Genomic DNA, 12207 nt, shown 5'->3' on the forward strand with positions numbered 1-12207 from the left:
ACAAGGGTTTAATCTCCAAAATTTATAGGGAATTTATACATCTTAACAAATTTATAGGGAACTCATACATCTTAACAAAAAAAAAAAACCAAACAAACAAAAAAAGATAAACAATTCAATAAAAAAATGGGCAAAGGACCTAAATATACATTTTTCAAAAGTGGATATACAGAAGGCCAAGAGACATGAAAAAATGCTCAAAGTCACTGATGGCCAGTGAGATGCTAATTAAAATAGCTATGAGGTATCACATGTCAGAATGACTATGATCAACAAATCAACATATGACAAGTGCTGGTGAGGATTTGGAGAAAAAGGGAACCCTAGTACACGGCTTGTGGGAAGGCATACTGGAGCAATCATTATGAAAAACAGTATAGAATTTCCTCAAAAAAAATTAAATATGGAACTACCATTTGACCCCTGATTCCACTTCTAGAAATATATCCCAAGAAACCTGAAACACAAACAGCAAGAATGCATGCACCCCTTATAATAGCTAAGATTTGGAAACAGCTCAAATGCCCATCAGTAGATGAGTGGATAAGAAAGCTGTAGTACATTTATAACAGGGAATACTATGCAGCAGTATAAAAAAAGAATCTCTTACCCTTTGGGACAATAAGGAAGGACCTGGAGATTATAATGCCAAAGGAAATAATTCCGTTAGAGAAAGACAAGTATCACATGAGCTCACTCATACGTGGAATCTAAGTAAGAAAAAAAACAAAACAAAACAACAACAAAAACCTGATGAATGGAATAGATCCAGACACATGAAAGCATAGAACAGAGTGCAGAATCTTGGAGGGAAGTTGGGAGAAGTTGAGTCAGTGGAAGGGGATCAACCAAGGACATTTTGGCATATATGAATGGCCCATGAACACAGACAATGGGGTGGTGAGGGCCTGGGGGCAGGCTGGAGAGGTCAATGGGGAAAAAAGGGCACATATCTAACACTTTCAACAATTATTTAAATAAATAAATAATAAAATAAAAATAAAGGCATATTTGGTCATTATTAATTTTTTAGGATAAAAATTATTTCCTGGCCTGGGTGGTGTGGCTCAGGGGGTTGGAGTTTCTTACCATATGCAGAAAGGTTGCAGGTTTGATTCTGGGCCATGGCATATACCTAGGTGGTAGATTTGGTCCCCGGTTTAGGGCATGTGGGAGAGGCAACCAATCTATGTTTCTCTCATATAAATGTCTCTCTCGCTTTCTCTCTCTCCCTTCCTCTCTCAAAAATCAATAAACATATCATTGGGTGAAGACTTAAATTTTTTTTTCTTGGTCTGCATTATAGTTTTCAAAAAGACTGATAGTGAAAATTGTCATGGATTTAAAAAAAGAGAGAGATGAAAGCATGTAATATTTCATGCTCCTATTATTTAAGTATATGTCAAGATTGAGATACTTTATAGAACAACAAATGAAATAAAACATTATCTTGAGAGGATAATTCAAATTATTTTATCTGTTATTCAAAATAATCTTATATCGAATATATAGAACATTTATTTTTCTTTAACAATTTTTCATTTATATACATTGTAGTTTAAAGAAATGAGCAGGATTTAGTTTATTCTTTAGAATAATGATTTATACATACATGGAGTTATTTGAAGAGAGAAAGGTGTCTGATTTATCTTGAAATCTTGAAGACAAAATGGTATCTGGAGCATGGTGCCTGCACATTAAATATTTGTTGATTGAGTGAATAAACAATTGTGCACCTACTTTAAGGAAACTGGGTGGTATAAAGAGAAAAGGGATTTTTACTTTTGTTATTAATTTAGGGCAATTTTTCTATGTGAATACTTGTAACATTTGTTTTGATTTAGGCAATAAATTATAGTTATTAGAAATCTGAACAATTCAAAGGGAGGTATTAGAGTGTGAGCACAAAAAGGGGTTCTATGGAAAGTAACTCCACAACTTGATTTGATTATAAATTCCTAACTGGATAGGTTAAAGTAGGTTGTCACACCCCAGTGATATAACTTTCTCAGTGAAATGTTTTTAAGCAAACTGTTCATTGTTTCTGTGCATCTAGGTTAACACACCTTTGAAATAAATAGTAACTACCCTCAAGAGAGCACATAATCTGCCTGGCCTGTGCGGTTCGGTGGTTGAGCATTCACCCATGAACCTAGAGTTCATGGTTTAATTCCTAGTCAGGGCACATTCCTGGATATGTAGGCTCAATCCCCAGAGAGGGGAGAGGGGTGAGGCAGGGGGGAAGAGGTGCAGGGGTCAATGATTTTCTCTCATGATGCTTCTATATCCTTCTCCCTCTCTGAAATCAATAAAATATATATTTTAAAAAAAGGAAAGAACGTAATCTTATTAACTATCCTGTAATAAATGCAATCCCTCCTTGCTTTCTCCCATCTCCATGTAATCTTTCTTACATTCCCTCCTTAATTTCAAACATATAAAAGAAACTGATTAACTGTTTTTATCCAGAGTATTTATCTCAATCTGTTGAGATCATGCTTTAGGTCTATCTTCTTTTTGCCTTAAATAAATTTTTATAAAATTATCTACATGGTCAAGAGTAATTTATTTGATATTTCTCATTTTGAGAGATTTTTAAAAATTTTAAGGGGAAAAGAACAATTGTTTAAAAACTTGTGTTTTAAATGATAATTTGCCTTTTTTTAGTCTACACCGAAAACATATTTTTAGAAATAGTAATAATCCTTTGCACCTAAATAGTATTTTTACTTTTGGCCAAGATTAGTGTTAATTATCTCTAATTGTGATTTTTAAGAATCAGATTAACTGGAAAAAATAAGAAGGCCACACATTAACAAAGTAACACTAGAACAGTAATTAAGAAAAACACTGTGATTGAAGTTAAAGAAATTAGAGGGCAGTCACCAAATGGCTACCTTCAAATACCAGAGTGGTCTTATGATGTCAGGAAACTCTGCAAAATACGATGCCTACACGAAGTTCACTGAACATTTCCTGCCTGATTCAAAGAGCATTGCAAGCTGTCAGCAAATGGGCTTCATAGTCATTATGGCTAGCTTCAAAAAGGATAAAGGAGCTCTGTGCATTGTGTTGTGTCTATAATACAGAAAATTATATCTGATGCAAACCACTTCTTTTGGAAACCTGTAATGGAAAATGCTCTGAAGAAGACAACACTTATAATCCTGGGTGCTGCATGCAGACTAGGCATGCCATGGCATCTTGGCAATGCCACCCTTTAAAGTAAATTCTCCTTTCTTTCAGTTACATTGTAAAAATATTTTCTTCAGTGTATGTTACAGAATTTATTTTCCAGATTTGAAGAATGTTGACTTAAAAAGTACTACCTATAAAAAAATAGTACTAGTACTTATTATGGTATATATCTGATTAATATTCATTTCTCTCATTCCAAAGCTTTAGAATTTCCTATTATTTTATTCTCCCAGTTTTTGGGTTATTTTTTAATTTATGGGGGGTGGGTGGGTATCCTATATAATAAAAGACTAATATGCAAATTGTCCCCTAGGGAGTTTGACAGATTGCTATGACATACGCTGACCACCAGGGGGTAATGCAAAATGAAGAAAGGCCCAAGACAGCAGCAGGAAGGCTCTGGTCAGTCCTGATTGCCAGCCAGGCCTAGGGACCCTACCATGCATGAATTTTGTGCACTGGCCTCTAGTTGGTTAATAAAGTTAAATAGGTTTCAGGTACATTATAATACATCATCTGAATATTATAATAAAGGCCCAGTGCACGAAATTTGTACCCAGGTACAGTCCTGTGATCAAGGCTATCTTCCCCAGCTGCCTACAGCTAGTCCCACCCCCTGCTGCCACCCCTGGTTCCCCATTCACCATTGACAGCTGGGGAAAGGAACTACCATATTTTCTGGCATATAAGAAGACCCCCTAATTTTACAGTTAAAACATAGGTTTAGGCCTATATTCGCTGTATAAGACTACCCCCCACTTCCGAGGCAACACCAGTTCTTTTTTTTAATAAACCACCTCTCTGACTCTGGCCAATCTGAGCAGGCTTTTTACTAGAACACAGTAATTGTCTTATATGCCGGAAAATACGGTAAGATATTTGCTGTTCCTGCCAGCTCACCAGCCCCATCCCCCCATCAGGCAATCAGAGCCTGCTGGCTGGGAAAGGGACCAAGAGGTGGTCAGTGCACCTTATTGTGACTAGTCCAGTGGTCATTCTGGTCATTCTGCCATTAGGGTCAATTTGCGTACTACCCTTTTATTAGATAGGATTGTGTGTTCACCACCCCAAGTCAAATCTCTTTCCATCACTATTTATTCCCATTTCATTCTCTTCCCACCCTCTTTCCATCTGGTAATCAGCATACTGCTGTTTGGATCTATGTGGTTTTTTGCCTTGTGTTTTTTTGTTTGCCTGTTTGTTTTTGCTCAATTCATTTACCTTTTTCATACAGCCTCTGTATGATAGTTGTCAGTCTGTTCTCTATCTATGAGTCTCTTTCTATTTTGTTAGTTTATTTTGTTCATTCAGTTCCACATAAGAGTGAAATATATGGTACTTGTATTTCCCTGACTGGCTTATTTCACTTTTTGTAATGCTCTCCAGGCCCATCCATACTGTTGCAAAAAGATACTGCCCAGTAGTATTCCATTGTGTAAATGTACCACTGCTTTTTTTATCTGGTCATCAACTGGTAGACATTTGGGCTACTTCCCACTCTTGACTATTGTAAATGTTGCAATGAACATAGAGGTGTATATATTATTTCATATTAGTGATTCAGGATCTTCAGATATATTTCCAGAAGTGGGATGGCTAACTCATAAGACAGTTCCATTTTTAATTCTTGAAGTAACTCCATACTTCTTTCTATAGTGGCTGCACAATGTGCATTCCCACCAATAGTGCATGAGGGTTTCTTTTTCTCCACATCCTGGCCAATACATGTAATTTTTTGTTGATTTATTGTTGATACTCATTCTGACAGTTGTGAGGTGTTATCTCATTGTGGTGTTTTTGTTTTGTTAAATATAAGTTTTTATTATTTTCAGAGAGAAAGGGAGAGGGAGAGAGAGATAGAAACATCAATGACAGAGAATCATTGATTGGCTGCCTCCCACTTGCTCCCCATTAGAGATTAAACCCATAACCCTAGCATGTGCCCTGACTGGGAATTGACCTCCTGGTTCACAAGTTCACAGGTCAACCACTGAGCCATGCCATTTGGACTCATTGTGGTTTTAATTTGCATTTCTCTGATTATTAGTGATATTGAGCATCTTCTTATATGTCTATTTGCCTTTTATATGTCCTCTTTGGACATACAGGTCTACTCAGATTCTTTGTCCATTTTGTAATTGGGTTGTCTTCTTGGTGTTGAGTTTTATAAGTTCCTCATAATTTTTGGATATTAAGCCCTTATCAGATGTATCATTTGTGAATATATTCTCTCATTCTTTTGTTTTTCATGCCCAAGAGGATATATCAGAAAAAATATTGTTTCATGAAATGTCCAAGGTTTTACTGCCTATGTTTTCTTCTATAACTTTTATGGTTTTGAGTCTAACATTTCAGTTTCTAATCCACTTTTTTATTCTTGTGTATGGTGTAAGAAAGTGGTTTAGTTTTTTTTTTTTTTTTTTTTTTTTTTTTTTTGCATAAATCTATCCAATATTCCCAACACCATTTATTGCATAGACTAACTTCACCCTGTTGTATATTTTTGCCTTCTTTTGAATTGATTGGATATAAAGGCATGGTTTTATTTCTGGGCTGTTTTGTTCCTTTTAATACTGTTTTTATTAACCTAGTTACTAATAACAGGAAAGGAGCAAAGGGAAGGCCAAATATTATAAGCATGTCATTTGGGCAGTTTCACTAGGAAGGTAAAACTTCATACTATCCAAGGAGCCACTAGTTTATTCCTGCAGATTGCTGGGGGAAGATTCTGGACAGGATGGAGAATAGATGCATGCCCAGTAAAGTTGGGATGACTTAAGGAAGGTACTTTGCTGTCAGTCACACCTGGAGACATGTCATTGGCTAAAATGTGCACAGCCATTACAAGGGTGCAAAATATGGAATATCTAATGCCCTAACTAGGGGTGTCGAATTCAATCAGAGAAGGGGCCAAAATCTAAAATCCAGCCTAAATCGCGGGCCGAATGGTTTACTGAACAGTCATAAACTGTCATTGTGATGGAAATGCAGCAGAGTGCAGTGATGACAGCGCGGTGCGGGCCACATTGCAAGGCCTGGCGGGATGGATTTGGCCTGCGGGCCTTGTGTTTGACACATGTTAAACTAAGGATTTCATGCTCTTGGTTCATTTTATGCTTTTAGGACCCATTGCTAGGGTCACTCTCTCCTGTATTAGTCCACACACAATGGACAAATGGAGTGATGCTAGCCTGATGCTGAACTGGACCAGGTTCCAACATGGAAAGAAAACTCTGGACACTGTCTTTGCTTCTAGCTTTACTGAAACTCCAGCTATACTTCTTCTATTATATAACTGGACTAAGGGAAATGGGACTTTGAAAACCAAGAAATGTAATTTCGTGGAAATAAAGCTTTCCAACTATATCTCATCCTCCTATAGAAACATCTGGAAATACTTTTTTCAATGGTACCCCTAAACTCTACTCCCACTCTCAATGGAGAGACTACTCATACTTTTCCCTGATAACACTTAGATCTGTATGTCTGTTTTAGGCCAGTTCCATGCTCTTTTGATTACTATGGCCTTTTAGTTTATTTTGATACCATATAGCCTTCAACTTTATTTTTTCTCAAAATTGCTGATCTAAGAATACTGTTGTTGGAATCTATGATCAGTGTTGATCAGGAAGGTCCAACTAAGCCTAGGAATTGTTGATTACAGACTCCTTATATTCTCAATACTTATGGAAAAGATTGGGCCTAGATTTTAGGGGTAGGACAAGGAGAAAATTAAGGTTTAATGGAGCCTAACATTTATATTATATTAAAGATTCTTTTTTAAAAATATATATATTTTTATTGATTTCAGAGAGGGAGGGAGAGATAGAAACATCAATGATGAGAGAAATCATTGATTGGCTGCCTCCTGCATTGTCCTCCCCTATGATCGAGCCTGCAACCCAGGCATGTGCTCCTGAGCAGAATTGAACATGGAACCCTTCAGTCCTCAGGCCGATGCTCTATCTATTGAGCCAAACTAGCCAGAGCTATTAAAGATTCTTTAAGGAAAAAAAAAAAAAAAAAGAACCCTGGCAAGCGTGGCTCAGTAGTTAGGGTGTTAGCCATTGGACCAAAGGGTCATGGATGGATTCCTTGTCAAAGGCACATACCTGGGTTGCAGGTTTGATACCCACCTCTGGGTTGGTTGGGGCAGATGTGTGAGGCAACCAATTACTGTGTGTCTCAGATCCATGTTTCTCTTTCTCCTCTTTCTCCCCTTCCACTCTCACTAAAAATCAATGGAAAAAATACCCTCACTCCTTGGGTGAGGAGTAAAAAAAAAAAAAAAAAATACTTAGTTACCAATATATAACAAAAAAGTGAGTACTTCTGTAAAATAAGAGAAGAAATCAATAATTTACTATATATATATATATATATATATATATATATATATATATATATATATATATATATTAATCCTCATCCAGGATATTTTTCCTGGGAGAGAGAGAGAAACATCAATGTGAAACATACATATTCATTGGCTGTCTCCCACACGTGGAAACATACAACCAAGCAACATGCCTTTGATGGGGAATTGAATCCATGACTCAGTGGTCCCTAACCACTGAGAAAACTGACCAGGGCTCAGTAATTGTTCTTGATTGCAAACTGGCTTTCTTACCAACCTCAAATATAATATAACTATTGGCTCAGTGCATGAAATTCATGCAGATTAAAAGGGGATTAGCCAAAACCGGTTTGGCTCAGTGGATAGAGCGTCGGCCTGCAGACTGAAAGGTCCCAGGTTTGATTCTGGTCAAGGGCATGTACCTTGGTTGTGGGCACATTCCCAGTAGGAGGTGTGCAAGAGGCAGCTGATCGATTGTTCTCTCTCATTGATGTTTCTAACACTCTATCCCTCTCTCTTCCTCTCTGTAGAAAATCAATAAAATATATTTTAAAAAATAAAATAAACAAAAGGGTATTAATTAGAGGAAATATTTTAATGTTGCTATTTGCCCTTTTTCCATAATAGAAGTGTCAGAGATGAAAGAAAATTAGTAAAATGTATATAAAATCTTCCTCCTGTCAGAGTCTGGGGCATGCCACAGACCCAGATTCAAGTCCTCGCTCTCTGTGGTGCCTAAAAATCACGTGAGACCCAGACCCAGTTGGTCCCACCCCTACTGGGTGAGATCCATACCCGGCTGGCCCCACCTTTGTCAAGTCCCACCAAGTGGGGGGTGCAGCTTCAAGTCCCTTGTCAAGCCCCACCAGGTCTAGGGTGCAGCCTCAGGGCTCCCGTCATGTCCCGCTGGGTAGGTGTTGCAGCCTCAGGTCCCCTAGCCTGGTGCCAGGATGGGGGCATGGCCTGAGGTTCTTTGACCAGGGCAGGCGGTGTGGCCTGAAGTCCCTTGGCCTGCTGTGTAGCGGGAGCAGCCTCAGGTCCCCTGTCAAGCACCCCTGGGTAGGGGTATGGCCTCAAGGTCCCCCAGCCTGGTATTGGACAGGGGCCACAGCCTCAGGTCCCCCGGCCCAACACTGGGGCACCAGGCATGATCTTAGGTCCCCTGGCCTGATGCCAGGGCGTGGGGTGTGGCCTGAGGTCCCCCCTCAAGCCTGCTAAGCAGAGGGTGCAGCCTCAGGTCTCCTGCCCTGGCCCAGCACCATGAAGCTTCAGGTGCTGATTGCTCATTAAGGCTTTTTATGGGAACTCGACCTCAGCTGTGGGTGCAGCCGTATTTGTGATGGTGTGATGGTCAATTTGCATATTCCCTCTTTATTAGATAGGAGGATTCCCAGATACTCTCAACATTGCAAGTGAGGGGAAATGACAAACTTTCTCAGCTTCAGCGAAAATCTGCCTCTGGGTAGAGATTATTCCAGACAAAGGAGTTAATAGTCCTCAGAAGTAGAATGAGGGATCATAAGGATAGAGAGCCATTAAAAAAAATCATTAGAAATTACTCTACAAAGCCATTGTAATCTGGCACATGCATATAGATCAATTGAACAGAATAGAGACCCCAGAAATCAACCCAAGCCATTATTCATATATATATATATATATATATATATATATATATATATATATATATACACAATATATATATATATATATGTACACACACATATATATAAATTTTCACCTTAGGCTATTTTTTTCCCATTGCTTTTCTGAGAGAGTGGAAAGGGTAGGGGAGACAGAGAGAGATGAGAGAGAAACATCAATGTGAAAGACACATCTTACTGGTTGCCTCCTGAACACAGCCTGACTTGGGGGCTGGGAGTGAGCTGGCAACTCAGGTATTTGACCTGGAACTGAACCAGCCCCCCTTTGATGTACAGGGTGACTTTCTAATCAGTGAGCCACACAGACAGGGCTATGCTCAATTAATATTTGACAAAAATAATTAGAAATTACCGTTGAACAAAACATTTTTAATATTATATTGTGGTTAATCATAATTACTGTCATATTGGTGGCCCTTATGCTGAGAAATATATCATAACTTGGAATTTAAGTAAAATATATTTGGAAACTAAATGCAGAAACCACAAATTTCTGCTGTCGAACTTTTAGGGTGACTCATGGCCTAGACAGCTCTGGCCAAATTAGTGCAACTAGTCACAAAACATCTGTTAGGATCATCTTTGGAAAACTGTTTGTACTCTGGCTCTCCTCACAATCCTGACCTGCTCTTCTGACTTTGAATGTGACTGAATTTAGTTTTACAACTGACATAAATTTTTTTGCTTTGTACAAGGATTTCACAATTCATATCTTCCTGGGGAGTGTGGATGACAAAGGGCTTCTTGTGCTTGTTTTAGCAGTACAGATATTAAAGTTGGAATGAAACAGAGAAGATTAGCATGACCCCTGCACAAGAATGACATGAAAATTTGTGAAGTGGTCCATATTTTTAAAAAAGAAAAGAAAAAAGGGATAGTATGGAAAATAATTTCACAGTGAAATCTGATCATAAATTCCTAACTGGGTAGGTCACAGTGGGTGGTCACTCCCCAGATATATAACGTCTTTCTTTTTCTTTTTTCTTTTCTTCTTTTCAGGCAGCTGTAGTCCCCTATTCAATCTTGGCACCCACAAAGACAGACAACACACATCTGTTTGTTCAAGGTGTGTCAGTGGATGCGAATAACTTTAGTAAAAGGTTTATCTTTACATAAAGCAAGCCCTGTCCATTGTTTCTGTGAATCTGTGTTAGCAAACCTTTGAAACAAGCCATAAATACCCTTAAGAGAGAGCATAATCTTAACCAGTCTATAATCCATTCTCCACATAGCTTTTTGCCATTCTTCCATCTTCCATCTTCCTTTCATCCCCTCCTTAGTAGTAAATGTATAAAAGAAGCTGCAAAACTGTCATTCTAGGGAGAATTTGAGATCTAGTTCCCCAGCATATGTTGTCAGCTTGGCTCAAATAAACTTATAAAAATTCTTTACAGGTTTGGAAGTTACTTATGTCAACAGGAGGATTCTGTACAGTCATGCTCAGATGACTAAAACATACAATGGGGGTTAATAAAATGGTATTTTGGCTGAAAGTGCTGCATGAGAACCAGAGTTTGTAAATAAAGAATTATTGTGTTTTCCTGAAGACAATAGAAAGAAGAAGAGTAAAAAACTTCAGAAGTGCTCTAGCCAGTTTTGCTCAGTGGATAGAGCGTCTGCCAGGTTTCAAGGTTTCATGCCAGTCAAGGGCATTTACTTGGGTTGCAGGCTTGATTTCTGGCCATGGGCCCTGGTCCAGGTGTGTGTGAGGCAACCAATTAATGTGTCTCTCTTACATCTATGTTTTTCTCTCTCTGTCTCTCCCCATCCCTTCCACTCTCTATAAAAGTCAATGGAACAATATCCTCCAGTGAGGCTTAACAACAACAAAAAAGTCTCTCTGTTACACACACTGTGATAAAAACAAAATTTTAAAGTGTTGTTGATATAGCCGAAACCGGTTTGACTCAGGGGTAGAGCGTCGTTCTGCGGACTGAAAGGTCCCGGGTTCGATTCCGGTCAAAGGCATGTACCTGGGTTGCGGGCACATCCCCAGTAGGGAGTGTGCAAGAGGCAGCTGGTCGATGTTTCTCTCTCATCGACGTTTCTAGCTCTCTATCTCTCTCCCTTCCTCTCTGTAAAAAATCAATAAAATATATTAAAAAAATAAAAATAAAAAATAAAGTGTTGGTACAGTATTGTTTTCTAAAGACACAATGCTGTAATAGCAGATGTAAAACGCATTGAACCTGCGTAAAGGACATTTTTTACCTTTATACAGGCTGATTAGAAACTCTCTTCTACCTCCTTCCCCCAACCACTAGCAACCACCATTCAATTCTTTTGTTTTTACGAGTTTGACTACTTTAATTTTAAAAAATGATTTTAGAGAGAGAGGGGGCAGAAGAGAGAGAGATAGATGGATCGAACCTACCACCTGGGTATGTGCCCTGACCGGGAATTGAACCTGCCACCTTCTAGTGAATGGACAATGCTCCAACTAACTGCACCACACTGGCCAGGACAAGTTTGACTATTTAGATATAAATAGAATCATGCAGTATTTGTTCATCTGTGACTGGCTTATTTTACTTAGCCTAATGTCCTCAAGGTTAGAGATGTTACCAGGCTCTATTCTAATCACACTTTTTGCTGTTTACCCCTCCCCTCCTTTTACCACTCAGGCTTAATCTTCTGCTAATTTCATAGCCACTGGACTCCTGCTCATTGTTCCCTTGCCCAGCTCTAACACTCTAGATATGTTCTGGCCCCAGAAACCATTTCTTTCCCCCACTGCTTTTAGGTGATGCATAAGCATTGCCTTAGTGAGGACTTTTAAAGTTTCAGCATATTCTCTCCTACTTGGTTCTTTCTAGTTAATGTCCCTGACTTATTTTCTATCTATCACTTCCACTATTGTATGTTTACTAGAGGCCCGGTGGACAAAATTCATGCACTGCTGGGGTCCCTCTGGGTGGCCTGCAAGGGGATGGGCCCAAACCCTCAGTTTAACACTGCCTGCAGCTCCTACCTGATGCTGCCCCTCAT

General features: G+C 38.8%; 1 non-coding gene across 1 annotated transcript; it reads left to right on the forward strand.

Annotated features, from left to right (window-relative positions):
• Nucleotides 1–9965: 9965 nt before the first annotated feature.
• Nucleotides 9966–10072, forward strand: LOC118724990. Its single transcript, XR_004989758.1, has one exon. It is a non-coding gene; the product is annotated as a U6 spliceosomal RNA (small nuclear RNA).
• Nucleotides 10073–12207: the final 2135 nt, after the last annotated feature.

Source organism: Pipistrellus kuhlii, unplaced genomic scaffold (assembly GCF_014108245.1).
Source record: "Pipistrellus kuhlii isolate mPipKuh1 unplaced genomic scaffold, mPipKuh1.p scaffold_m20_p_2, whole genome shotgun sequence".
Taxonomy (NCBI): Eukaryota; Metazoa; Chordata; class Mammalia; order Chiroptera; family Vespertilionidae; genus Pipistrellus; species Pipistrellus kuhlii.